The sequence below is a fragment of the Schistocerca gregaria genome, chromosome 11 (assembly GCF_023897955.1).
Source record: "Schistocerca gregaria isolate iqSchGreg1 chromosome 11, iqSchGreg1.2, whole genome shotgun sequence".
Classification (NCBI taxonomy): Eukaryota; Metazoa; Arthropoda; class Insecta; order Orthoptera; family Acrididae; genus Schistocerca; species Schistocerca gregaria.
Genome location: NC_064930.1, coordinates 100,403,075 through 100,430,528, shown reverse-complemented (window position 1 = coordinate 100,430,528; position 27,454 = coordinate 100,403,075). Strand labels below are relative to the sequence as shown.

Genomic DNA, 27,454 nt, shown 5'->3' with positions numbered 1-27,454 from the left:
TCGGGAAAATTTTTTTTCCTTGATTTTGAGTCTTATTTTTCAGGTGCAGCTTAGATTCAAGTAAATACAGTATATCCCCACAAGAATTTGCACACTTTGCAAATCTGGTGGAATAACATCTGTCAGAAGGCCAAGTTAATGGATTTGGTATTTCTTTGTTGATTTTCTCCGAAGGTATTCCTTCACCTTCCACTATTCTACATTCTGTACCTCTTACTATTCTATATTATTAAATAACTACATTGTATCTTTGTTTGTGAAAGCAAGACTATAGGATTCCAAGTTGCTATGCTGACCGGAGGGGCTTCTGAGGTAGTGCTGCTGCGCCGTGGCACCATTTGTATAAAAAAGAAAGAAAAGGAAATCTATGCAAACTGCTCATATAAAGTTGTTTCTGAGTACGTATTTTCTGATTTGAAGAGGAGCGTTTTGCCATGTGCGCTCACGCGGTAGTTTTCTGAATCTTGGAGCGAAGTGCAGATTTTCGTCTGTCCTCATAAGCTCCGTGTGAAAGGCTCGGCCATTGGTTTCTATGTGCTTCTGATGGCAGAAGTAAAGCTACAGCTAGTCTGACTCAGACCTTTATGTTCCTTCCACCAGAGAGCAGTGAAGAGCACAACCTATAGAAGTACGATCTTCCATCTAACGATCATGTCAAAATACATTGGGGTGCACATTTCTTGTAATCCAGTTTTACAATCCTTCTGCAACTTAAGCATTAATTAGCATTTAGGAATGCATTAGCATTAATTAAATCGAATACAGAAATAATACACTTAAACATCATTATAAATAGCTATACATAATTTGAATACAATTATGCCCTTAGATTTTGAAACTAAGAGGCATTATTTCAATATTGGTATATCCAGAACAGTAGCGCTATTGTTACAGAACAAAAAACCTAATGTATTTGCTGCATGTGGAGCATCTGTTTTCCAAACATAGGAGTATTTCTGTTAATACTCGTTACGTTTGTGTAATACAGTTCTGCACAAACACGTTTTAGTTATTGCAAGATCGCATAACTGACCGTATATAGGGTCTGCGCAGTGTCATCTGTAAGGGAAAATTCAGTTGACTGTGAAAATAGCAAACACGAACAAATTAAATGAGTTGTTAAAAATGTCATTTAGTGATAGGACTCTCAGATAAAGAACACCAGGTAGACAACTCCCAAATCTGTAGCAGCAAACAAACAAAATCTATGCCATAAGTTCGATCCAGAAATTTTAGGCTGTGAAGAAAGCAACGCTATTTTTTGTATTCCTTGTGCATTATTTGTGGGAGATGTTCATTGGTATAAGGCCAGAAACTTATGTTGGGTGCACATGGTTTAAAACGAAAGTACATGAAATGTCAAAGTGACAAGTGAATAACTTGCTTAGTCTTTCATTTCTAGGCAAAACCAACATTCAGCAGAAATAAGATTTGCAATATAAACAAACAACTGACAGCCACAACAAACATTTAGAAAAGAATAGATATACAGGGTGTACCATTTAGGTTGTCCAGATGCAAATTACAAAATGTCTCAAACAAATGTTCTTTAGCTTTCAGGGAGACATCGATCAACACGATTGCCTTCATTGTAGCTTTGTTATTTTACAAAAATGTGGACAGCGGTATGACTTTTTTAAATGGCACCCTGTATTTTTTATTCAATCATTCATTTCCTATCCTAAAGTACTGTTCATAAATGTATCACAGTGTACCATTCACTGAAAAACAATGTTGTTAATAACATAACACAACACAACAATGACTAAGCTCGGGTTCAAAAACTCTTCCACTTGCAGGAGTTGTCAGAAAACAAATTAAAGACAAAGAAAACATGACACAAAACTGACCGACACTTCTGTACCACTGCCCAGGAGTAGAGCATTCAAAGGTGCTCAAAGTGGTGACCTTGGACACCAATACACTGGTGCACTCGTTGAATGAAAGAATTATTTACTGCTTCCAGTGTTGCCTGCTGAAGAGAATTACAGGCAAGCACGAAACATTCCTGCATTTCCTCTGGAGTTGTTGGAATGTCCTGACAGACGTCTTTAATGCACCCTCATAAAAAAAAAGTCCAGAGGATTTAAATCAGGACACCTAACAGATGAAGTAACTATACCTCCTCGAACAATCCATCTGGCAGGATACCTTCAGCTCAAAACACGATGCACACGCAAGGCATTGTGTGCTGGACATCCATCGTGTTGATATCACATAAGAATTCTGGTTCTTAGCGGCACTTCATCCAGAAGAGGAGGAAGAACTCGTCTGAGGAAGTTGGCATACGCTGTGCTGTTTAGACTACCATTGATGAAATAAAGGCCATTAATTGTAGTACCAAACATCCCGCACCAGACGTTAACTCTCCATTGATGCTGATGTTCCATCTGTCTATGCCATCGTGAGTTGTCGCTGGACCAATAATGCATGTTCCTCGTATTTATCTGTCCTTTATTTGAGAAGGAACATTCATTGGTAAATAGAAAACTGGAGAAGAAGTTGGGGTTGGTTAGGATTTGCTGTTGTGCCCACTGACAGAAATGAACACGATTCTGGAAATCATTCCCGTGCAATTCTTGATGTAGGCGTACACGGGGAGGATGGAATGGGTGACGAGTAAGAATACGAAGTACACCAGTTTTAGGAATGCCAATCTCGTGTTCAAGCTGCCGTGTGCTCACATGTGGATTCATAGCAACGGAAGCAAGAACAGTAGCTTCGGCAGCTTCGTCTGTGCGAGTGCTACGGCGATTGCCTTGTTGTAGGTTGACACTTCCCATTTTCTGAAGCATCGCAGAAAACACCCATCGGGAATGTGGGTTCTTGTCAGGATATCGCTCTCTGTACTGTTCCACTGCCTGCATAGCATTTCGCCTACCTTCAACAACAACAACAACAACAACAACAACAAAAGAAATGTTATGTCGCTGCAGTTTGTAGAAAGGACAGCCTTTACTGTATGCCTACTCTACACAACAGTATTTAAAAGGACTAAACTACTGTACTAAATGTACCTTTACATTAGAAAACAGAATTGCAATTACTGTTCTGCTAACTTACATTCCCCATAGAAGAGTAGCATTTCTAGCTTCTCTTCATTGGTGTACATTCTACTCACACAACTCTTCAACTGACGATAGTTGATGGAATGACGGATGTGCACTATACTTATGTTTACTTTTGTCCTCTGTCAATGTCAGCATGTGGATGTGTTCCTTTACCCCCAGTACCTCCACTAAACTGTGATACACTTTTGAATGGGTCTTTAGGAGAGGAAATGAATTCCTGAATAAAAAAATACAGGGTGCCATTTAAAAAAGTCTTACCACTGTTCATTTCTTTGTAAAAAACAAAGTAGAACGAAGGCAATCATGCTAATTGATGTCCCCCTGACAGCTGAAGAACATTTGCTTGAAACATTTTGTAATTTGCACCTGGTCAAACAGTTATTAATAAAGGTCAAGATAAATGGGACACCCTGTATATTTAATTTAATTGTAATTGGTCTCAGCTCCGAGACTGCAGATGTGTGTGCAAGTTGCATTTGTGTGTGTGTGTGTGTGTGTGTGTGTGTGTGTGTGTGTGTGTGTGTGTGTACTGCTGACAAAGGCCTTAATGGCCGAAAGCTTTAATTGTGTGAATATTTCTATTGAGCCTATTGTGACTCGGCATCTCCACTATATGGTGAGTAGCAACTTTCCTTCTCTGGTGTTGTTACATTCCGTCCTGGATTTTCCTTTGTTTAATTTGATTGTAAATTATATTTGGTTTTGGGGTGCTTTGGAACTGCTTCTCAAAATAAGGTTTCTTTTTTGCAAGCTAATTCAGTTCAGCTTGGAACTGGATAAAGATCTTCAAACTCAACTCATTCAAGCATCAGCATTCAAAGGCATTTCGAAGACTGTTCAGAATGAACTACTGCAATGCATACTGGCATTTTATCATGATGGAGTTTGTAAGGAAATAAAATGTACAGATTATGTTGCAATAATCACAGATGAAAGCACAGATGTATCTTGCGAATTTCAATAGATTATAGTTTTGCATTGTGTTGAGTGAAAACGTGGGGAAAGAAGAAGAGCGAGCTTTGGAAGTGTGCGATGCCGTCCTTTCTGAAATAAAATAACATTTTTAGTTCACTGGACAATTCATTGCAGCCAACTTATCTGATGTAAATCAGTTTGATAAATACATCACAGATTTTTCAGAAAAATACCTTCAAACTAAAGACACATATAGGGGAGAGCGGGGCAATGCCATACAGCGGCGTAGTTGCCTACCGTGCACCGCTTTATCCAGTTTCCCAGAGAGCGCAAAGAGCACTGCATGGTGCTGCCACATAGCGGAAGTAACCATAATCAGATTCAGAGGGGTGTATATTGTTCAACGACGCAGACGTCTCCGACAATCGGTTTCAACTGATTTCGACTACTTTCGTATAAAATCTGAAGATAAGTCTAGAGGTGAGCGAAATATGTCAATAGCAACAATATTTAAAATAGCTCTGTTTAATTACGCATTTATTGATCATCTTTTAATCATCAAATGTCAGACGTTAAATTTCGTGATTGTTGGGTTAGAATTTACAATGGCGAGTCATGTTGTCTCGGAGCAATACTGTGCCCGATGCACGTTATTGCCACATGGTGAACGGCATTGCCCCATATGGTAATTTCTTTTGGTATTTTCATTAATTATATATTTGGAAGAAAAGCAGCACAGAGCAAAAAAGCAAAATTAATAAATAGAGAAAGAACATCAGTGCTAAAGCTTAAGGGAAAAAGCAAGTTCAGAAAGTTTGCTTCAAAGATAAGATCTCAAAAATTTGAAACAAAGAAATGTCAACAGAATTTTTCTTTTGATTCTTCATCGGATGATGATTTGGACCTGCCACTGCACAAACTTTGTAGTGACGACAAGATGGATGATGTTGACCCTTTCGGAGAAACTAGTGTTAAGCCTACGAGCCAGAATGGAACTTTTAGGGGCGACAACTCTGTTTGCACGCTTTGCGGAGAGCTTGAGAAAAACAGGGAGCTGTGGTTTCGATGTGCGATTTGCAGTGGATGGGTTCATTCATTCAGAGAGTAGTGCACGTGGCACAGCTCAAAACTATATTTGCGACTACTGCCATTAAAACATGGGATAAATGTGTTCAGAGACAAGTTGACACCATAATCCAATAATTTTGTTTTACCAGTAAAAGGATTTTCTGTCTTTAGAAACTTTAGTAAGTTGTAAAATTTATGTTTTTCAATTCTAAATAAATTCTGAATTTCGAATTTCTTAATTTGATTTATTTTTACAGAGTTTTTGTCATTTTATGTGCTATGCTGTATCATAAGATATATTATTGCACAGTATTACCCCACCCCTCGGGGTAATACCGTGTAACGTAATACTTTTGTAAAATTGTTGTAGGAACATAAATCGATTTAATATAGCAATTATGAAGTCAAATGTGGAGGGCATTGATTTCTTGCCCAAAAAAAAGGTGTTCAGCATTTCAATTGAGTTCGAAAAATACGAAATATTTGGAAAATGGCTAACGTGCACGGCATTTCCCCGCTCTCCGCTACATTTCTGGAGAGAGAGAGAGAGAGAGAGAGAGAGAGAGAGAGAGAGAGAGAGAGAGAAAAACATTGAAAGGTGAGCTTCAAGTCTTCTATGCTAGGCCTGAGTAAAGAGCAGTTGTGTTTCTTTCACCAATTCTAGAGGATGAACTAATCACGACGCCTATTTCGACATCGTAAGCTGAGCAGTGCTTTTCAATGCTCAAGAGAATTAAAACATTCCTACGAAACACCATAAAAGAAGAATGACTGAGTGCCTCAGGGATGCTATCCTGTCAAAAGTCATTCACGTGTAAAATTTAACATTTCAATCTGAAATGACAGATTTATTTTCCAACGAGAAGGAGTGACAAATCGATTTACAATACTATCCCTATTAATTATTTTGAAACTGTCTTCCCTAAGTCATGGAGTTGCTGTTTTTGGCGAGTAAAATGCTTTTAGTTTTAACTGTTGGTAATTTGATTAAATTTGCTTCACAAAATCCAGACTACAAGTTCAAATAATTTATACATGCTCTATTATTTCTCGTACTGGCACTCATGTTGTAGCGGATACTTTTCTGGCAGTCCACCACGAACGAAAACAAATAAACAAGAAGTTCTGGCAGTTGAGGAGAGAAGAGCTGAGTGGTGCGACAAGCCACCCCTCCCCTCTCACAGGGCTGGCACCCTACGTCTGTTTTCTGTGCTCCTCGGAAGGCACATCGATGTAATAATGTACATATGGATAGCTGATTGCATCTGATGTGGTGAGAGACATATTCGAAACCTGGGACAGAGCAAGACAAGTCATTTGGTAACAGCTGGAGCGCAGTTGTTATCTGAGGTTGGTGGTGCCCTTACATGGTAGGTCAGGCCTTTTCTCCACCGGTATCTTACACGGCTATACATCAAAACATGCCCTCCTTATGACTGCCATGTAAAAGTAATCAAACATACCCTGTGAAGAGTGAAGAATTGTGCCGTTGATATGTGTGCATGTGTGTGCACTTGTGTGTGTGAGAGAGGTTTTTGGAGTTAGTGTTATGTTTTATATCTCATGCAGACATGCCCCCCCCCCCCTCTTTATCATACAATTACTTGCTATCATGTTCCCCAGGAATAAATCAATCTCTTACTGTGTATAAGAAGGGCACTGTGGTAATAGGTGTTTACCTCTGTTTCCCTATATTATATTCCCATCTCTATACTTTTTGTTTGATGTATCTTATGAAACATACAAATCATCGATAAAATTTCATAATATGTTCGATGTTCGATGCTCGATGCTACCAAACAAAGTTTTTTTTTCCCCCTCGCACCACCAATTAAATGCCTCAGCGGTCGCCACTGTATGCAGATAACTAGAATCTTTTATAGAAAAAGATACATATATGATATCCAGTATACTGCTATGTATAATTGAGATGTTATATGTTTATAACAGAAGCAATAAACAATAAAAAATAGTAGAGTTTCTATTGGTTTTATACAGGAGGTTCTTTATGGGTAGTTAATACAGATGACAAAAGATGGTCCAACTTCTGACAATTACAATTAATGATTTACTGGAATCTCCTCTTCCCTTCTTTCACAAGTGATGACATGGCTTGGACAAGTGGACATAATTTTCGCACCATATGCATATTGCGTATGAGGTCAGTACATTGCATATTGTGTACATCACACACTGCAGGGGGAGATAACTGGGGAAAGCCCGCACATAGAGTGCAACAGTCTGAATCCATAAATCCATAAGAGTATGAGTGACTGGAGATCTCTTCTGAACAGCACGTTGCAAGGCAGCCCAACGGCACGTTGCAAGACATCCTAGATATGTTCAATAATGTTCATGTCTGGGAAGTATGGTGGCCAGTGGAAATGTTGAAACCTCAGAGGAATGTCCCTGGAGCCACTCTGAAGCAATTCTGGATGTGTGGGGCATCACATTGTCCTGCTGGGATTGCCCAAGTTTGTCGGAATACATGCTGGTCATGAATGGGCACAGGTGATCAGACATGATGCTTACGTATGTGTCACTTGTCTGACATGTATCTAGATGTATCAGGGATCCCAAATCACACTCCCACACCATTACAGAGCCTCCACCAGCTTAAACAGACCCCTACTGACATGCACAGTCCATGGATTCATGAGGTTGTTTCCATACCCGTACATGTCCATGAGCTCTATACAATTTGGAATGAGACTCATCCAACCAGGCAATATGTTCCCAATCATCAACAGTCCAATGACAGTGTTGATGGGCCCAGGTAAGGCATAAAGCTTTGTATTGTGGTTATCAAGAGTACGTGAGTGGGCCTTCAGCTCTGAAAGCCCATATTGATAATGGTTTAATGGTTCTCAAGTTGACACTTCTTGATTGCCTAGCTTTGAAATCTGCAGCAATTTGTAGAAGGGTTGCACTAGTGTGATGTTAAACAATTCCCTTCAGTCATCGGACCCGTTCCCACGAGATCTTCTTCCGGCCGCAGCAAAGTCTAGAGTTCATAGCTATCTCAGAAATGCTGTGTCCAATCGCTCGTGCACCGACTGTAACACCACATTCAAACTAATTTACATCTTGATAACCTGCCATTGTAGCAGCAGTAACCGATCTAACAACTGCACCAGACACTTATCTTATATAAGCGTTGCCCACCCCAGGGCCATATTCTGCCCATTTACGTATCTCCTTATTTAAATACGCATGCCTATACCAGTTTCTTTGGCACTTGAGTGTGCATGTTTTATAAAATAATAGAAAACAGAGAAAAGAAAATAGAGTTACCTTGACTATCCGAGCAAGTTTTGTTCTCAGTATAAAATCCGCTGATTCTCCAACGGATGAAAACAGCAAAAACGTTGTGGTTCACCGAGAGTGAGTCATCTCATCTACTCATCGCCTTCATCATTTCTTATGCTGATTCCGATATTTTATAGTCCAATTCAGCATTTGTCTCACACAGTGTCTCCATGAACCACATCTGTAACAAAGACACATAGTAAGTATCACATACAAGTGTGGAAAACAAAATAACCTGTAGAAATAATACTACTTATGTGAATTGCTATCCAACATTGGACTGAAACCACAAGAACTTAGGGCTGAGATCTGTTAATCTCCATCATGTATTAAAGAATCTAGATCACAACTACCTTCTTGTGAATCGATGAGTGGTGAGCCGGTAATGTTATGCTCTGAACCAAGCTGTCAGTGTCAGCGAAATGAGCGTGATTAACAGCATCACCTATTAGCTTGTGCAAATGGGTTCACTGATGATGCTGATCAGACTAAAATGATGATTGAGGGCAGGTCATCCTTGTGCTTCCAGATTGTCAATACACACGCTTTTATAAATTTCTTTGACAAACTGCACTGTGTGTACGATTACACAAGGTGTGTCAAAAAGAATCATCCAATTTGGCACACCTATATTTATGAAACTAATAAACATATACAATGAATTCTGTTTTTTGATGAATGGGACACTCAAAGTTTTCTCTCTCTCTCCCCATACCTTTTCACATGGGTTCACTATGCCCCCCTTAAGATACATGGCACATGTCAACACGGTATTTATATTGCTTCCACACTGCAGCAAGCATGTCTTGAGTTGCAGCTTCCACAGTTGCTATTGTACGATGTCTCAGTTCACTGTTGTTGGTAACGGAGGCACGAACAGAGTCTTTTATAAACCCTCACAAGAAAATCACATGCAGTCAGGTCCGGTGATCTTGGAGGACACTAATGTAAGGCTGAATCATTTGGTCCAGTGCAACTGATCCATCGTTCAATAATCCTTTGATTTAAAAATTCCCACACTTCCAGAGACCAGTGTGGCAGTGCCCCATCCTGTTGGTAAATGCAGTCATTTGAATCAGTCTCCAACTGTGGGAAAAGAAAGTTCTCAAGCATATTGAGATCCTGTAACTGTTCTTGGCAAAGCAAAATTGACCATACACCTTTTCCTGAGAAACTGCACGAAACACACTAAATTTTGGAGACTCCCTCTCATGTTGTTCTGTAGCTCATATTCTCACATTTAAATGGAATGTTGCTTTATCACTAAACACTGCGCATGGAAGAAAACTCTCATCCTCCATCTTGCCAAGAAGTAAACTACACAACACCACACATTGTTGTTTGTCACCTTCATGAAGAGTTTGCAGCAGCTGAATTTTGTGTGGTTGAATGTGTAAAAGTCGACGCACCACACGGCAGACATTGGGGGGGGGGGGGGGGGGGGGGTCATGTTGAGCTGTCGAGCTGCATGATGAACAGATTTCTGAGGACTCCCTGTGAAGCTATGGCAGATGTGTTCGATGTCTGTGTCAGAGCACTCGGGGACAGCCTGCTGAATTTTTCATGCCACTGTTTAATGCTCTAAGCTGTAGGAGGATTCACACCATACCTAGTATGAAAGTCACACTGAGCAGTTATTATTGACCCAAACTGTGCAAAACATGGAACACAAAACACTTTCTGTTGTCCCAACAGCATTTTTACTAGAAGTGAAGTGGGTGCACACTGTTGCTACCTAGCAGGAACCATGTGAAACTCTAGAGTTTACTCTTTCCAACAATATGTTATTCATCCACATACCACAAATAGCATAATAGTTATGATTTTCTTTAAATCTAATCACTCTTTTTTATACACCCTGTATATTCGAAGCAATGACACCACATCTTCAAACACCATCCCTTCATCAACCATGTGAGGTAAAATCATGTCAACCATGCCTGCACTTTGCAAGTGTTAGCAAATCTCACTGAGCTAAATGGTTTGGATGAAGCAATGATTGTGGAAGACATAGTTAATAATTGTCCAATGCTGGAGAGTGTGATGAAAGTAACACCTTTATACACAAATAGTTCACAATCGTTTTAAAGATCTTGTGCACTTGTGTGCATGTATGCACTGAGACACGATTGTAAAATGCTCACCACATTTATACTATACAATTTCTCTTAGCCGCGAGTTTATGAGACTGTCATATAGTAATATAAGTATAGACTGCAATGGCTGCACGGATGTTCTGTAACGATTCAAGATCAGTATATATGTCCACAGTTCCAGATTTCACAGCCTCACGTTGCTTTTAACAATCTATCATCATTATGTCCGCAAGGCTAGAAAAGCAAAGCAAAGAGTTTCTAGCCGAAAAGAAGTCTTAATTGCTGATGCTTCGCAAGATGACTGTAGAAGGATTAGATATTCAAACAGCTCCCATGAATGTCAGGTGAATGGCAGCTGGAGTCCAGAATTCAGTAAACATGAAAGTTTCAGATTCTTTTTGTCTCAGAATGATACGTGGTACTTTCCATATCAATTTATGCAGCACAATTTATGCAGTTCTTGTCCATCCAAACAATTCAAGTTATTATCAGAAGAATCAGCTCCTGTTTAAGTGTTCACAGTAACACGATTATTGTCTTCAAAGAATCCCATTAACATTTAGAGAAGAATGAACACACTGAGGTATTTCTCAATCCATCTATGAAACATCCAGCACTTTACAGGGCATTCAGATACGATGTTAATGCACAGACATGTTTCTGAGTCTTTGTGACTTCAGTGCATTCGTGCATTCTATTTCAACATAGTTAAGTCCATAGTTTATTTACTGAATCAGAAAGGCGAGTGCATTGTGTGTGACGTGTGATGTCTTTTTAGGCCTACATACCCCTTCCAAATAAAGGAAGCTCCTGCTTGGAAGTGTTAAGCCATTATGAAGTTTAATATCAATTCATATGTCACAATTATTATTAAACATTGCCGAGGTAAACAGCTTGTGGGAAAAATATTCCTGGCTTACGATATCTCATCATACTGAACTAGAGCTGTGATATCACTGAGGTTTCAGTCCAGTGGATTTTCACAGTTGTTGCACATTATCACATTCTGCTTCCACTGCAAAGCAGTCTCCTGATGACTGTGTATGTTCATTTTTATTTTACATCCATAATGCTGCTTCAGATGAAGATATATTACGATTTCCTCACCCCAAAAGTCGTCTAGATTTGCGTCCTGATCCACGGTATTCAGCCCGAGATGGTCTAATGTCTGAACAGTCACTGGGAGGTGTACTGTATTGCTGGGAACCTCTGAAATTTTATAATGTGGGCCCACAGTAGCAAAAACATGTGTGTATACATTGTACGGACTACTCTGTTACGAAGCTGTCATGTTTTTACACAGACAGGGTGTACACGTGGACAAAGAAAAAAATTTCCCAGATTTTCCGATTAAAAATACACTTTCTCCCAGGTGAAAATACACTTTTTCCATATTAAGTAACAGTATCCTTTTCCTCGGAACTGTAAAATTTATCAGTTTATCGAGATTACAATGCACTTTTGTAAGCCAGTCGTAGCTCATCTCACATGATCTCGCCAGCCGATACAGTGGATATTCAAAGCATAGGACACGTCATGTAGTCAGCCAATAGCATTGTCACTGTTAAGTAGAGCGTACACACAAATAGGAAAAGTCAATGGTTTAAATTAATATACATAGTGTTGCTAAAAGAAAAGAAAAGCTTTCACATACAATATTGGTATCAACAATTAATAAGCTGCAAGAGAAGTTAAATTTTCACGTACAACGTTGATCTTCTACACGCGTTTTACACTTCAAGATACATCACACAAATGTGCCAGTAAAATTTTTAGTAACGACATAAATGTCTGATCTTCAGGGCTCGAAATTTTTCTAAATGGTCATCCTCAAAGAGTTGATTTTTAATTGAGAGTCAAACACTCTATGATTAAAGAAATTCATCGCACATAGTTCATCTTGCGTAAAAGGAAATTTACTTTGAAAGTAGCAATTTTCAATCAATCATTCGCAATATTTTCCCGTGTCCTGTTAGAAATAGGTTCGTTTCAGCAGCTGCCAGAGAGCGCCAGATAACAGGTGTCACAGCGCTTGTGCACCTACGATGACGCAGGAACCCCGTGTGTTTGTACGTGTAAAACATTAAAAGATCTTACGTTATGTCATAAAACAAACAAGACATCAGAGGATATTCCAAGGTCGTCTGAACTTCATGAACTATAATAACGTCCATAATTCAGTTTAAAGTGCACATTTGTACACCCAGATTCCGTTGTAAATTTTCTTGGTGTTCCACTACTGTATTATTTCATTTTTGGTTCTTTATTATGGCATATGCCATACTTGCAAGAAGACGAAAACATGCTCTTTTGAAATGCAGAGAACAGTTTAAACTAGCCAATAGTGTGGAATTTAACATTTAGTTACAAATAAATTGACTGCATCAGCGGAAAAGGTTAATAAAAACCACATTTCTTTAGCAAAACGACAAAAACAACTTCACTGTTCTGCAAGGCGATTAATGCTTGACTGAAATAACTGCCCGGGGCAGATAGCCCGGTTTGCTCCCAGTGAATATGGCAGCTTGTGCACGACAGTAAAATAATTCAAAGTAGCATCTTGCTGTTACTGCTTATACAGCTAACAGCCACACTTTTGTAACCAGAAGCAGGAAAAAGTACTGTGCATGTGCAAGGGCCCGCATGCAACTGCTCACACGAATCTAATGTGAACAGTTGTGACGTCACCCTCATCGGAGGCAATTTGTTGTTATAAAGCATTGCATAGTCTACCTAAAGCCTTTTGACACATTTTGCTGATGGCAGATTCTTGTATGAGCACTGTGTTTTGTTGTTGTACATGGCGCATTTCCTCTGCAACTTAAGTTTTATTTTAGTTTTATTCTCTCGTTCATGTTTTATTGCTGCAGTGTTATTGTGCAGTAGCGGGATACAGTAATATCCTTTGTTTGAATTTTATTTCTTACCAGTCAAAACAACAAAAATTAACTGAAAACTAAAACAAAAAATGCCGGAATTCTAAAAATTCCCGGGTTTTTCCCGGTTGTCCCACGTCGTATACACCCTGACAGAGCACATATTGTACTGACTGACAGTATATACCACTTTCTAATTCGACTTCAATCTTATTGTCATTATGCTCCAGTGCTTTATGCCTCAGGACACCTATAAGTGATCCTACTGAACCTTTATGGTTTTTATTGCTTGTGTTTTAGATGTATTAACATTTGCACATTACACTAATCTTTTTACAGATTGTTTTATGTATGCACTCTAATTGTCAGTGTCGTAAGAAGCAGGTGATATCACCCCACCTTCCCCTCTTCCTAGATGCAGTTTATTGCTGCCTCAGTTTGCAGCTTGTTCTATGTTGTGTCTACCAGAATTTTGCTCGTACGAGTTGTTCATACAATAACTCTGTAAACAATGCACCTGCGCACTCGCTCTGAATTTACTCTAATTTTGCTGTATAAATCATTATCTGTAAGATAAATGTATACGCTGGAATAATTTTGTTGGTCCGTTATTTTTTTTCCTTCTAATATTTAGAATAATCTTGTTAGGGTCATATTTTGTGTCATTCGGTAAGATACTTTAGTCATTCTGCTGCGCTCCTGTAAAGATCCTATGAAAAAATCTCATAACTTTCCTTAATATAGTACATTCTCAAAAATTTTCTGCCTTTCAATTGTATTTTAAACCTCTTCACTTCCCTACATTTTTTTAATTCATGTGATGTGTTCTAGGAGGGATGTGGCTGGAACAGAGGAGTCGATGTTAATGACCGAACCCTCATTGTTTTCTATCTTTGCTTTTCATTGCGTATTACACAGTACTTCCCTGATATATCTGCTGTGGTCATTTCTTGCACCTTGTGGAATTTTTCTTGGAAGGCATACACTGTATGATTTGGTCGCTCGTCGTAACAATGGTGTATTGCCTACACAAATAGGACACGGGATCTGAGGATTAAATAAATTTGAGGATTGTTTTAATATCTTGTGCATTCTGCTTCTTGCGGAACTTGGCATGAACTGGTGACTGATTTTTTTGTTGTGCTGAGTCATACATATTGCAGATGACAATACAGTTGCAACCACCATCCAGTGCCTGCTATCTTGATTATAGAATATTTTCTAATTTGTATCAAATTTCAGAAATTTCACTTAAAACCTATTGACGAGTTAGTAACGCATCAACCTAGCAGCTTGCTTTTCATATAGACGAATGTTCTGTAAGGTTAGGGTGTACAACATCACATCTTAACCTCACCTGACAATGAAATGCTACTGCTTGTTTTTATGCAATCAGGAAAAATATTAGACACATATGACTAGAGATATGAACTGAAGTCTTGGTAGCAACAAAAATTTTGTCCTTGAACTAACAACAATTCTTCTGGTGGTCTCAAATAACTGAATAACTCAAAGTAGTACATGGTATTTCATTTCCCTTTAACGTGCACAACCCAGTGAGTTCCACTTCCCATCACAACATCTAGACTGACAATCACTTTCTTTGGCTTTCCACATAGTCATTGGCAAAGTATTGTGCATAAACACACCGCGAAACCTTGGGATTATGAGTTTACTCACGAGTTTAGGCAGACTATGTTATAAGCATTCTGTATAGTAGTATTGCTATGGGCTTCTTTTTAATCTCCAGCCCAAGTCCTTTCCTGTATGGTTTTAAATTTACTGATAGCAATGGCCTCCATTGTTCTATTATGTCTTAGTCTTCTACAGTTGCTTCTCTGCATTTTGTACAGTCTTTACTGCTTGAGTTATGGCAGTGGCTGCTGCTCCTACCAAACCAGTGGCTGAGAGCCCAACAAATGTAGGGGTCATAAATGGAATTATTCCACCAATGTTTTAGGTACTGGTGGAATAGTAGATATTTTAACGTATATTAGTTCTTCCTTGTTTCTGCTTCAACACACTTTTCGGCAATGCTAATGGATACTATGTTTCAAAGATTGCATAGATTTTTTTCTTCTTGTTTTTCAGTACCTAACAAGCTGACAGGCACTTTTGCAGCTTTGTCCGAGGCTCAGAAACATTGTATCTCGAGATATGAAGTTCAGCTGGTAGGTTCTCAAGAATACTAACGACACCTCTGCTGATGAATTTCCTAGCACTAATTTCATACTACTGTATGGTGTGAGGCTTGTGTGTCCTATCATACAGCAAATTTTGAGCTTTCACGCAAATGTTGTGTTTTGATGGGAAGCTGAGCTATTTCATTACTGCCTTGTTGCCTTTACATCTAATGACACGCTCTAAATGTAATATGTCCAGTTCATAGCTTTTCATTAATTCCTCTTTCTAAAAATTCCCTGCAATTTCTTCACTGTTCTCCAAGATTTAAGTTCTTGGGTTTGTGTGCTGCACTTTGGAAATTTTAAATACCTCCATTGACCAGCTTGGTAAGTAGCTGATGCTGCAAGGAGTCTTAATCAGTCAAAGATGGTTTTGTATTTTGAAATGTGTATCAAATCGCCTGCGTTGATCCACCATCTTAGTACGTTTGTGTACTGCATTTAGAAGCCCACACTCAGGAACATCACTAAGTCTCTTCTTAATTCGATGATGCGTAGAGTGATTATATTCACCTATGATTTGTGGTAGAATCTTTACCCATCTGTACAACATTTGAAGATTTAATTACTTCCACATCTTGTTTTTGACCGTCCTCTTTAACCATTCAACAATACTAACCTTCAAATGAGAGAATTTCTATTAGTGGTTTATTCCATATTGTTCCACTGCCACACCGAAATGCCCATTGTGAGATTCACCTCCTTGGTCTTTGATGGATATTAGGACACCATTTGCTACAGTCCACAGCAGTTGTTCAAAAATTTCCACAACCTACTTCCCCATCCTTGCTTTCACAGGTAGAGATCCAATTAATTTGGAATATGTATCTGACACACATTTTTAAGTTTGATTTGATTGTGTGTAGTCTTACATATCGATAAGATCAGCCTGCTATAAATCATCCCGTCCTCGTATTATGACATGTCTGGGTGGGATGTTTCACATGTGGTCTGTGGAGCTCATGAACAACCGTCACATTGATAATTCTTCCTCAAACCTCTGATACAATTGATATGCTTTCATTCAAGTAGCCTGTATTTCTAGCAGTAGCTGATGTTGTAAGTTGTGATTTCTTTTGGGTCAATATTATATACCTAATCCAGAGGTAGATTGTTCAGTCTTTTTGCTGAACTTCAACCCCTTTACCACCACCATGCTGCTAATGCTGGTTCAATTAATATTCTTGCACTTTCTACTCTCTGAGGCTCTCATTTGTCATTTTGAGATGCTACCTGCATTAGCCCTGTGTATTATCTGAGCATACTTTTTACCAGATTCAGGAAGTAGTTCTTGATATTCAAAGTTTTTCAGAATATTAGCTCTAACAAGTCAGGTGTTCTTTCAAATTCATTGCCACCAATTTGTACTGCATTATTAGTTGAACATACTAGGTGCTTCCCTAACACAGGTTCATCTTGCTGACCCTATTGTTCTTTCTAACGCACGAGTACTGTAACCGTTAATGAAGTTAGTAAGAGCATATATTATCTTTCCTCCTCCTCCTTCCTTTGACTCCATCCACAGTGTGACAGTCTTTTCAGACTATCGGTTACTGGCTTAAATGTTTTTGAGAGAGAAACAGATCTGGTGGGAACCATCATAACTTAAACAATTGCACTTTCTGTCGAACAGTCTGCTGCACTTTAGTAACTTCCAGCTTTGTCGATGACATGCTGCTGTACGGCTGTCCAAAAAGTAAGGTGACTTTACGAACTGCGCAGGCAACAACATGCGATTATTGATGTTTTATTTTTGTTATGTTGGTACATATGTCCCGAACATATGTTCACAGTATCAAGTGTACACCATACTTCGTTTTTGACAGAGAGAGAGGTTAAATGTGTTTTAGGGTGCTTGGCAGTTTTCAATTATTATAAAACATGGAGCAAAGAATTTGCATCAAATTTTGTGTGAAAAATGGAATCAAGTGCTCAATAACACTTGAAATGTTGACAGTGGCATATGTTGAGTGTGCTCTTAAGTAAAAAAAAATGTTTACATGTGCTACAAGCTCTTCCAAGTTGGCAGAGAAGCTGCCAATGACTAACATCTCTCTGGATGCCCCAGTACCTCAATGACAAATGATAAAGTCGAATCTGTGAAGAAAAGTGTTCAGAAAATTGTTGAATTACCGTACGAGAAGTTGCCGAGGATGTTGGCATATTGGTTGGCTTGCGTCATGCAATTTTTTCAGATGTTTTGGGACGAGACATGTCAGCGAACTTTGCTCCAAAACTTCTCAATTTTGATCAGAAGAACCATTGCATGGGTATCACTCTGGATGATCCAATTTGTTCAAAAAACTTTTAACTGGTGGCGAAATGTGTGTTTACGGTTATGACATTGAAACCGAAGCCAAATTGTCCCAATGGAAGCGTCCCAGAGAGCCAAGACAGAAAAAACACACCAAGTACGATAAAATCTCCTTGAAAGCCACATTCAAGGTCACAGCCATTATTAGCAATGTGTGACCCTCTTTGTTACCTACAACTTTTATGTAACATTTTGCTGTATCTCATTTGTATCCCGAGTTACTCCCCATTACGGATTAAAATGGTCGATCCTGTATATACTACCCATGACCTCTACTGACGGTTCCTCAAGATTCTCATCATATCATCACAGTTACCCATGTCTATGTACAAGTGGTTAGAACACTTAGGGATTCTGGGCAGCGTATTGTAGTTGCTGCTGTGACTGTTCTAATGACATAAGCTACATACTGAGTGGTTGATGCATAATTTGTTCATCACTGCACATTTAATTCTGGACATGCATGCTGAAAATTGTTACATTAGTAGTTGCATGCAGCACTCAATGCCACCTAACTTTAAATCACATTTAACAAGCCATTTTTTAATATTTTTGTATAATTAATAGATGGGACTATAAACAATATGATCATACCTAATGCTAGAATTTAATAGGATCTGTAACAAATACACAAGATGAAGTGAATGAAAATGCACATGGACAAATCAAGATTATTACAGAGAGAAATTTCCAAAAAGTTTCCTCAATGTCACTTTAAATAAAAAATTATAACTGCAGTTTACATGCTTCTACACGCCATTATTAAAAAAGTTTTACAAAACCGAATGATCAATAGAAATGGAAACAGTATAAGGTCATAATGAACAAAATAACCAATGGAAATGGAACCGAAATCCCATGCTACTTGACAGAGTGTAGGGGAATGATGTGGCAGACCTGCACTGCCGTACTAAGTTAGGTCCTAATGGAGGTGGCTTGCTGTTGCCGTCCTCCGACTGTAATGGAGATGAATGATGATGACAACAACACCTAGTTATCTCGAGGCATGTTAAAATCTCTGACCCCGCCGGAAATCGAACCCGGGACCCTGTGCTCGGGAAGCAAGAATGCTACCATGAGACCACGAGCTGTGGACAAAACAACCAATACTAAAAGGAAAAAAGTCAAACACGTATGAAGCTCACACATTTTGTTCTTTTTGAGAATATCCGCAATCATCATACGGGGACAAGGAAAAAAAATTCCTGTATTTCCCAGTTAGGAATACACTTTCTCCCAGATGAAAAAACACTTTTTCCATGTTATTAAGTGGCGGTATATTTTCCATTGGAACTGTAAAACTTATCAATCCTTTGAATGGCTTTGTTTTTATACATGGGCGTAGAATTTCCCGGCACTTTAGAAAACTAAACTCAGGGAAGAAATCTCCTCCTGGAAAGATTTTTGATGTGCAGCAACATGTACGCTGCATATTTTCGTATTACGGAAGTGTAAATTCGAATTCCACCAAACACCACATGTTACTTTCCGAACCATTGGAATCGAGATTGCGATGCGCTTTTGTAAGCCAGTCATAGCTCATGTCACGAGATCCCGCCAGTCGATGCCAGCGGATATTCCGACCACAAGACACGTGATGTAGTCAGCTAATAGCAACACCAGTGTTAAGTAGTGCGGATAGCAAACAGGAAAAGTTAATGTTTTAAATTAATATGCATAGTGTCGCTAAAAGAAAAGCCCTCTCATACAACATTGGTCTCTACGGTTAATAAGCTGCAAGAGAAGCTAAGTTTTCACATATAATGTTGATACTTTTTGCGCGTGTTACACTTTAAGATGTATCACAAAAATGTGCCACTAAAATTTTTTAACCGAGTCCAGTGACTTGGCCTCAGAGCTTTCCACAAATAAATTAGCTACGGCAGAGAAGAGAGAGCTTCCTGTAGCACTACATAAATTTGCTCATAATAACGACATGTATGATCTTCTAGGCTTGGAATACTTCTAAATGGCTTGTCATCAAATGCTTTCTGATTTAAGAAATTCATTGTACGTCCTTGCGCATAGTTCAACTTGTGAAAAGGAAATTTACTTTGAAAGCAATGCTTTTCGGACCACCATTCGCAATATTTTCCCGCAAGAGCACATTCGTATGTCCGGATTCCCAATGAAGTAGGCCTTGACCTGATATTAAGCTTTTCAGTTGGGTTTTGGGATGTAAACTTTCCTGGTGTACCAGTACTGTATAAACTCATCTTTTATTCTTTATTATGGCATAATTCCGTATGTGCTAGAACACGAAAACGTGCACTTGAAATGCAGCGAGCAGTTGAAATTAACCAATAGTGTGGAGCTGAACACTTCGTTTCAAACACATTGACTGCCTCAGCTTAAAAGATCAATAAAAACCAAATTTATTTAGCAAACCGACAAAAATAACTTCATTGTTCCACAAGGCGATTTATGCATGGCTGTCAGAAAAGTGGAAATAAAATAAAATCTGAAATTAACAATGAATATTAGCCTTCCGTAATTATGTGAAAGTATTTTAATTCACTTGATAACTCCCGGGCACAGAAATCCATTTTGTTTTCATTTGACGTGAGAGCAGTAAACGAAGGTGAAACAGCAAAATCACTAATTGTAAACACGGGTCATGTGGAGACTACACACTTCCCCACTATAACTCTTGACTGCTCTGCGCATCGGCCTCAGATCTACACTATTTCCGAACCGGGGCAATACTAAGATAGTGGCACGGCCCCCCTTCCCCAGCTCAGCTCACTCCATCGAGCGTTTGAGATACGCCATCAAAAATTTAAAAAAATCGAATTTTCAAAAATATGTTCATTTCGTAGCACACATCTTTCTGAAGAGTCTGATACATAAAACATATATGTTCGATGAAATGTAAGACGTGTTATTTGTTCTTAACTGTAGCAGAGTGCACTGCCAACCCTTTTCACACAGCATTCTCCTATCGCACGTCACTGTATTTCGCTCTGTGGAACTGAAATGTGTATATTTTTTACTGAATGGCATCGAACTGTATTCATCACAGTGGAATTTAAAATGTCCTGTGGTGCCTCTCCTGCTCCCAGTCGCCAGGTTTGACATCCTACCCCCCCCCCCCCCCCCCAAAAAAAAAAATATATAGCACAGACATGTACACAACCTTGCAATTAATACTAGATGGTATTTGCAATCGGGAGAACAATAACTCTTCAGAAAATTTGCACTCTTTATTGCCATTAGCTAATAAATTTGTTTTGGGTGACAAAATTAAATATAGGATACATAAAATAAGTAAAATGGGACAAGCAATACAGTACACATTTCTTCAATCCTTAGCTCCTAGCATTGTTTTCTCTCTAATCTAGCTACAGCTTTACATGGCGTGCTTTCCTTTCTGCAAAACAATCTATTACCTCATCAAACCTAGTCAAACGTTTTGCTACATGAAAAATCAAAACATCGCTGTCTAATACTGCGAATAGTACCCAAGGCCGGGGTGTTTCCTCGATCTGATTACATCTATTTTGTCACTGTCTCCTATATAAAACAAAATAGGCCTTTCTAACACTGCAGAAATTTTAACACACACCAAATAAATGACACTGTTTTGGCACAAATTGTCATTTTTACAATACGACAGAATAAAATTCATGAGGGCCAACATAAAATGCCTACTGCAAGCAAAAAGCTTTATGTTAGAAAATAGTTTCACATTTCATTCATAGGCTCAAGTTTCTCGAGTATGAGATTGAAAAGCAGTAGTTTGAGATTTTTATATAAATATGGAATCTTCATATTCTTCTGTAATTTGTATAATGTCCCCGTTTCTTCTCCTTCCTCTCTCTAACAAACAATCTTGTCGTGACTAATTCTGGAACTATTCCTGCCTTTGTCAAAACTTATTCGCTGGTTAAGTGCACTAACCCTGCCAGAATCACCGGTTTCGTTATACCTAATTATTCTACGGTTAGGTGTTATGTTCGTACAAACCATTTTCCACCCTACTTCCAGAATAGAACTGAAGTGGCTGCTAGATGGGGACTTCACAACTGGCCCTTACTAGTGTAGCAATCTGGCCAAAAAATTTCTGACAAAATTTTATTTTCCTGGATATACCGAGAAGATAATACGTAATCTTTCTTACCTGTTATTCCTTTAGTTGTTTATTTCCACTCTGGTAGTCTGAATTTATGGATTTCCCTAGTAATTATAACAACCATGATCATTCACAAACCCAATCAACAACATAATCAGACAGCAATTGACGTTCATTTGCTCAACTTTACTCCGTTCCAACTGTATAGCCCTGTCACCTTTTGCCTGCAGGAAACTTTATTCCTAGATACGACGAAGATTCCCCTGACGGAGACGTCATGTACACTTTACACGCATTCAAAAATCAACTTACAATTTTTTTTCCTCTACTACTGGACCAAACTGCTGATGTCATTGGTCACTAGGCTTACATACTACTTAATCTAACTTTAACTTACACTAAGGACAACACATACACCAATGCCCGAGGGAGGATTCCAACCTCCGACAGGGAGAGCTGCGTGAACCATGACAAGTCGCCCCCCAACTGCACGGCTACCCCACATGGCTTATGATTTATTCAGAAATCAACTTACAGAGTGTATTCAAAAAGCAACAGGGGTGCGCATCAAAATCATATGAATAATTGATATACCAACGTGTGCTGGATGCTAGACGCTTTGTGAAACAAGGTTTGTTCTGCTCAAGAACATGAATTTTTAGCATCCCCCACCCACCCTCATATCTGGGCCCGATGGGCATGCGTGAATCTGGCACTTTCGGCGTAGCGGGAGGTGGTTGTTCTGGGTACTGATTTCTCAGGATCTATGCACCCAAATTGCGTGAAAATGTAATCACGTCAGTTCTAATATGATATATTTGTCCAATGAATACCAGTTTATCATCTGTATTTCTTCTTGGTGAAGGAATTTTAATGGCCAGTAGTGTAATTACCGATTAATGGACCCAAGGAAACTTTATGGAAGTTAGAGTCCATTAATGTTTTTTTTAAATTAATTTCAAAATTAATCCGTTCCTTGAAAAGTTAACTTCGTTAAGTAACAATTAACGATCTTGTGCCCAGCTGTGCTTTGATGTAGTGGAGTAGAGACTGGGGAATCACCTGCTCGTTCTTCAGTGTGCAGACATATGAAGGAGGGAAGTGCATCGCCACATCCAGTCACGTTTCGACCCCTACACCCCCAGAACACCATTTATCCCTTAACCACGACCCCCACGTGCGGTCTCACAGACCGCTAGCATTCATCTGTACTCTGTTGATAATGCGTACGGGTTGGGTCCGAGATGAAAGCGCTATCCAGACATCCAGTTGTTCTTTCCCAAAGCTGCCATGGTTTCCCCTTTGTGAGTAACCGCTTGAACGTGACGTGGACCTATCCCTTTCCATCCTGGCTTGCACGATTGTGCAGATTTTGTTATAAACCTGCTGCAACCTAACTGCATCACTCCAGACAGCAATGGTTCTGTTTGGCACCTGTTTTGCTTCATATTGTGACCACCAGAGTCCAACAGATCATTTCAAACTTAAACGAAAAGACAAAGTCACGGGTACCAAAGATAAACACAATATATTATCCTACATTTCGTTAGTCTGAGGCAATTCCTGGATTATTTAAGTGTGAGAATGTTTCATTTAATGTATATAATGTTTCAAAATAAATGCATGAAGTGCTAGTTGGATTGTGTGTGTATTCGTGTTTTGACTTTTTGAACAGACTCACCATGAGAAATTTTTTGTATGATATACACATCATAATGTATGGAAATTGGCGTATGTTGGATAAAGCTTTAAAATAATATTCTCTCAGGGTGAAAAGGCCTATACTATTACAGCTTCTTTCGTGCTAACAATCTCTCAGACCATACTTTCGACTTTGCATTACGAATTCAGTAGCCAGGTTTACGTCTTCTGCTCGTGTTACGGGCCTTGGCTTTTGAGGACAATGTTTTAAAATGGTTTGAGAACAGTTTAGGAAGTGATGTTGGATCAGTCAGTGGCGCCGAAATTGAAAGTGGACGTAACACACTATAGGAACAGTGTGAAACCGAATTCTGTTTGCCACCTGTAAATTCCTAGAGAGAAACAAGCGATGAAAATGAATTAGACAGAAGTATGGAAACTGAATCTTAAGCTAGAGGTTCTGGTAAAAATACATTAGGTTGAAACAAATAGAGCTGTTTGTCAAAGTCTCTTCCATTTTTCCGCATGTTGGACATAAGTGGGGTGAATGCGTTTGTTCTTCACAGTTCTTACTCAGGTAGTACTCACGTGAACCGCTTTTATTTTTTAAGAAGCTTGTAAACGCGTTTTTGACATGACGGATAAAAAGCGAGTCAACAAGTATCACATGCTCCGTGAACTTCATGTATCCTTCCTGGTGTTTAGGGTGTAGCAGAACCAAGAGTAGACGTTGTCGTAGACCAACTGGAAAAATGGAAAACATGCTCCACTCCAACTGCAAAAATGTGGGAAGTTGAGGAGATGGGACCTGGATAAACTGAAAGAACCAGAGGTTGTACAGAGTTTCAGGGAGAGCATAAGGGAGCAATTGACAGGAATGGGGGAAAGAAATACAGTAGAAGAAGAATGGGTAGCTTTGAGGGATGAAGTAAGCAGAAGATCAAGTAGGTAATAAGAGGAGGGCTAATAGAAATCCTTGGGTAACAGAAGAAATATTGAATTTAATTGATGAAAGGAGAAAATATAAAAATGCAGTAAATGAAGAAGGGAAAAAGGAATACAAACGTCTCAAAAATGAGATTGACAGGAAGTGCAAAATGGCAAAGCAGTCATGGCTAGAGGGAAAATGTAAGGATGTAGAGGCTGATCTCACTAGGGGTAAGATAGATACTGCCTACAGGAAAATTAAAGAGACCTTTGGAGAACAGAGAACCACTTGTATGAATATCAAGGGCTCAGATGGAAACCCAGTTCTAAGCAAAGAAGGGAAAGCAGAAAGGTGGAAGAAGTATATAGAAGGATTATACAAGGGCGATGTTCTTGAGGACAATATTATGGAAATGGAAGAGAAGGTAGATGAAGATGAAATGGGAGATACGATGCTGCGTGAAGAATTTGATAGAGCACTGAAAGACCTAAGTCGAAACAAGGGCCCGGGAGTAGACAACATTCCATTGGAACTACTGACGGCCTTGGGAGAGCCAGTCCTGACAAAACTCTACCATCTGGCGAGCAAAATGTATGAGAGAGGCGAAATAGCCTCAGACTTCAAGAAGAATATAATAATTCCAATTCCAAAGAAAGCAGGCGTTGACAAATGTGAAAATTACCGAACTGTCAGTTTAATAAGTCACGGCTGCAAAATACTAACGAGAATTCTGTACAGAAGAATGGAAAAACTGGTAGAAGCCGACCTAGGGGAAGATCAGTTCGGATTCCATAGAAATATGGAGACACGTGAGGCAATACTGACCCTAGAAGTTATCTTAGAAGCTAGATTAAGAAAAGGCAAGCCTATTTTTCTAGCATTTGTAGACTTGGAGAAAGCTTTTGACAATGTTGACTGGAATAATCTCTTTCAGATTCTGAAGGTGGCAGGGGTAAAATACACGGAGAGAAAAGCTATTTACAATTTGTACAGAAACCAGATGGCAGTTATAAACGACGAGGGGCACGAAAGGGAAGCAGTGGTTGGGAAGGGAGTAAGACAGGGTTGTAGCCTCTCCCCGATGTTATTCAACCTGTCTATTGAGCAAGCAGTAAAGGAAACAAAAGAAGGAGTTGGTATTAAAATCCATGAGAAGAAATAAAAACTTTGAGGTTCGCTGATGACATTGTACTTCTGTTGGAGACAGCAAAAGGACCTGGAATAGCAGTTGAATGGAATGGACAATGTGTGGAAGGGAAAGTATATGATGAACATCAACAAAAGCAAAACGAGGATAATGGAATGTAGACAAATTAAGTCGGGCGATGCTGAGGAAATTAGATTAGGGAATGAGACACTTAAAGTAGTAAATGAGTTTTGCTATTTGCGGAGCAAAGTAACTGATGATGGTCGAAGTAGAGAGGATATAAAATGTAGACTGGCAATGGCAAGGAAAGCGTTTCTGAAGAAGAGAAATTTGTTAACATCGAGTATAGATTTAAATGCCATGAAGTCGTTACTGAAAGTATTTGTATGGAGTGTAGCCATGTATGGAAGTCAAACATGGACGATAAATAGTTTGGACAAGAAGAGAATAGAAGGCTTTGAAATGTGGTGCTACAGAAGAATGCTGAATATTAGATGGGTAGATCACGAAACTAAAGAAAAGTATTGAATAGGATTGGGGAGAAGAGGAGTTTGTGGCACAACTTGACGAGAAGAAGGGATCGGTTGGTAGGACATGTTCTGAGGCATCAAGGGATCACCAATTTAGTATTGGAGGGCAGCGTGGAGGGTAAAAATCGCAGAGGGAGACCAAGAGATAAATACAATAAGCAGATTCAGAAGGATGTAGGTTGTAGTACATATTGGGAGATGAAGCTTGCACAGGATAGAGTAGCATGGAGAGCTGCATCAAACCAGTCTCAGGACTGAAGACCTCATAACAACAACAAGTTTCAATTTAATAGAAGTTCATCCGATTACACATATTTTCCCATTATATCAAATTGCAGTATAAATAGTAAAGAATATGACTGATCGGGAAAAAAGCTGACGAACAGGACTCAAGCCAGCGATTATGGGGCTCGAGTGCTAACCACTTGGCTGCCGCCGCTTCATGGTAAAAATGGCAACGCACAGGTATATATTTGATGAACAAAGTTATGTTGCAATTTTCTCATTAACGCTTGAGAAGTACGCGCTACTGTTTACACATTTTATTGTCCTAATGGAGTACTACGAGTGTATTAAGTTTGAAGTAAATCAATGTTCCAAACATTGTGGCCTCCCCTTGTGAGTAATAAAAGCAAAATATTAATTAGCCATTGAAACAGTGCTAAAATATTTCGTTTTTAAATAAACCTTTTTTTAAAAAAGGCGAAATTTTTATTCTTAAGACTTGCGTTAGTTTGGAATATTGCCTTATTACTAAAAATTGGTTAAGCTATCAGTGCTATTTTGATAACAATGCTGACAGATATGAGCAACAAACATGTCATAAGAACTGGTACAGCACTGCTGAGAAAGCGACATACCTGTTGCTGTTAGTTGTGTCTTCAGATACGCCCGTATGTGGAGTGGGCGAGGCTTGCCCCCAGATGGCCTACACAGCAGTTTCTTGCTGTCATCACAGGAAATCTGCTGTATCGCACTGTGTCACCGAGCCTTGCCTGGAAATATTTTTGCACAGTGACACAGCAACGCAGTACAATGGTTCATTTCTATGAAATAACAGAAGAGGAAGGAAATTATGGTAACAGTAATAAATCAAAAACTTAACAATTCATAATGCACAACAAAAAAGAAAGTAGTTGATCTGCTGCCTGTGTCTACATAAAATGCCTTTATCTGCTTGTAGCTCTGGAAAACGGACAAATTGGAAACCTGTTCTTCAAGCTGTTTTCATCCTATGACATAGACTATTTGTAATGCCCAAATAGTGGGATGATCCCTGATAAGATGCTTTTTGAGTAGTTTCC

General features: G+C 39.0%; 1 long non-coding RNA gene across 1 annotated transcript in view; it reads right to left on the bottom strand.

The window, feature by feature from the left end:
• LOC126295438 (uncharacterized) overlaps positions 1-27,454 on the bottom strand; it is a 53,357-nt gene that overhangs the window by 11,669 nt on the left and 14,234 nt on the right. The window contains exons 3-4 of the long non-coding RNA XR_007552490.1: positions 27,011-27,145; positions 8,349-8,544 (exon numbers count right to left, since the gene is read on the bottom strand). This is a non-coding gene — a long non-coding RNA (uncharacterized LOC126295438). The remainder of the gene's footprint in view (positions 1-8,348; positions 8,545-27,010; positions 27,146-27,454) is intronic.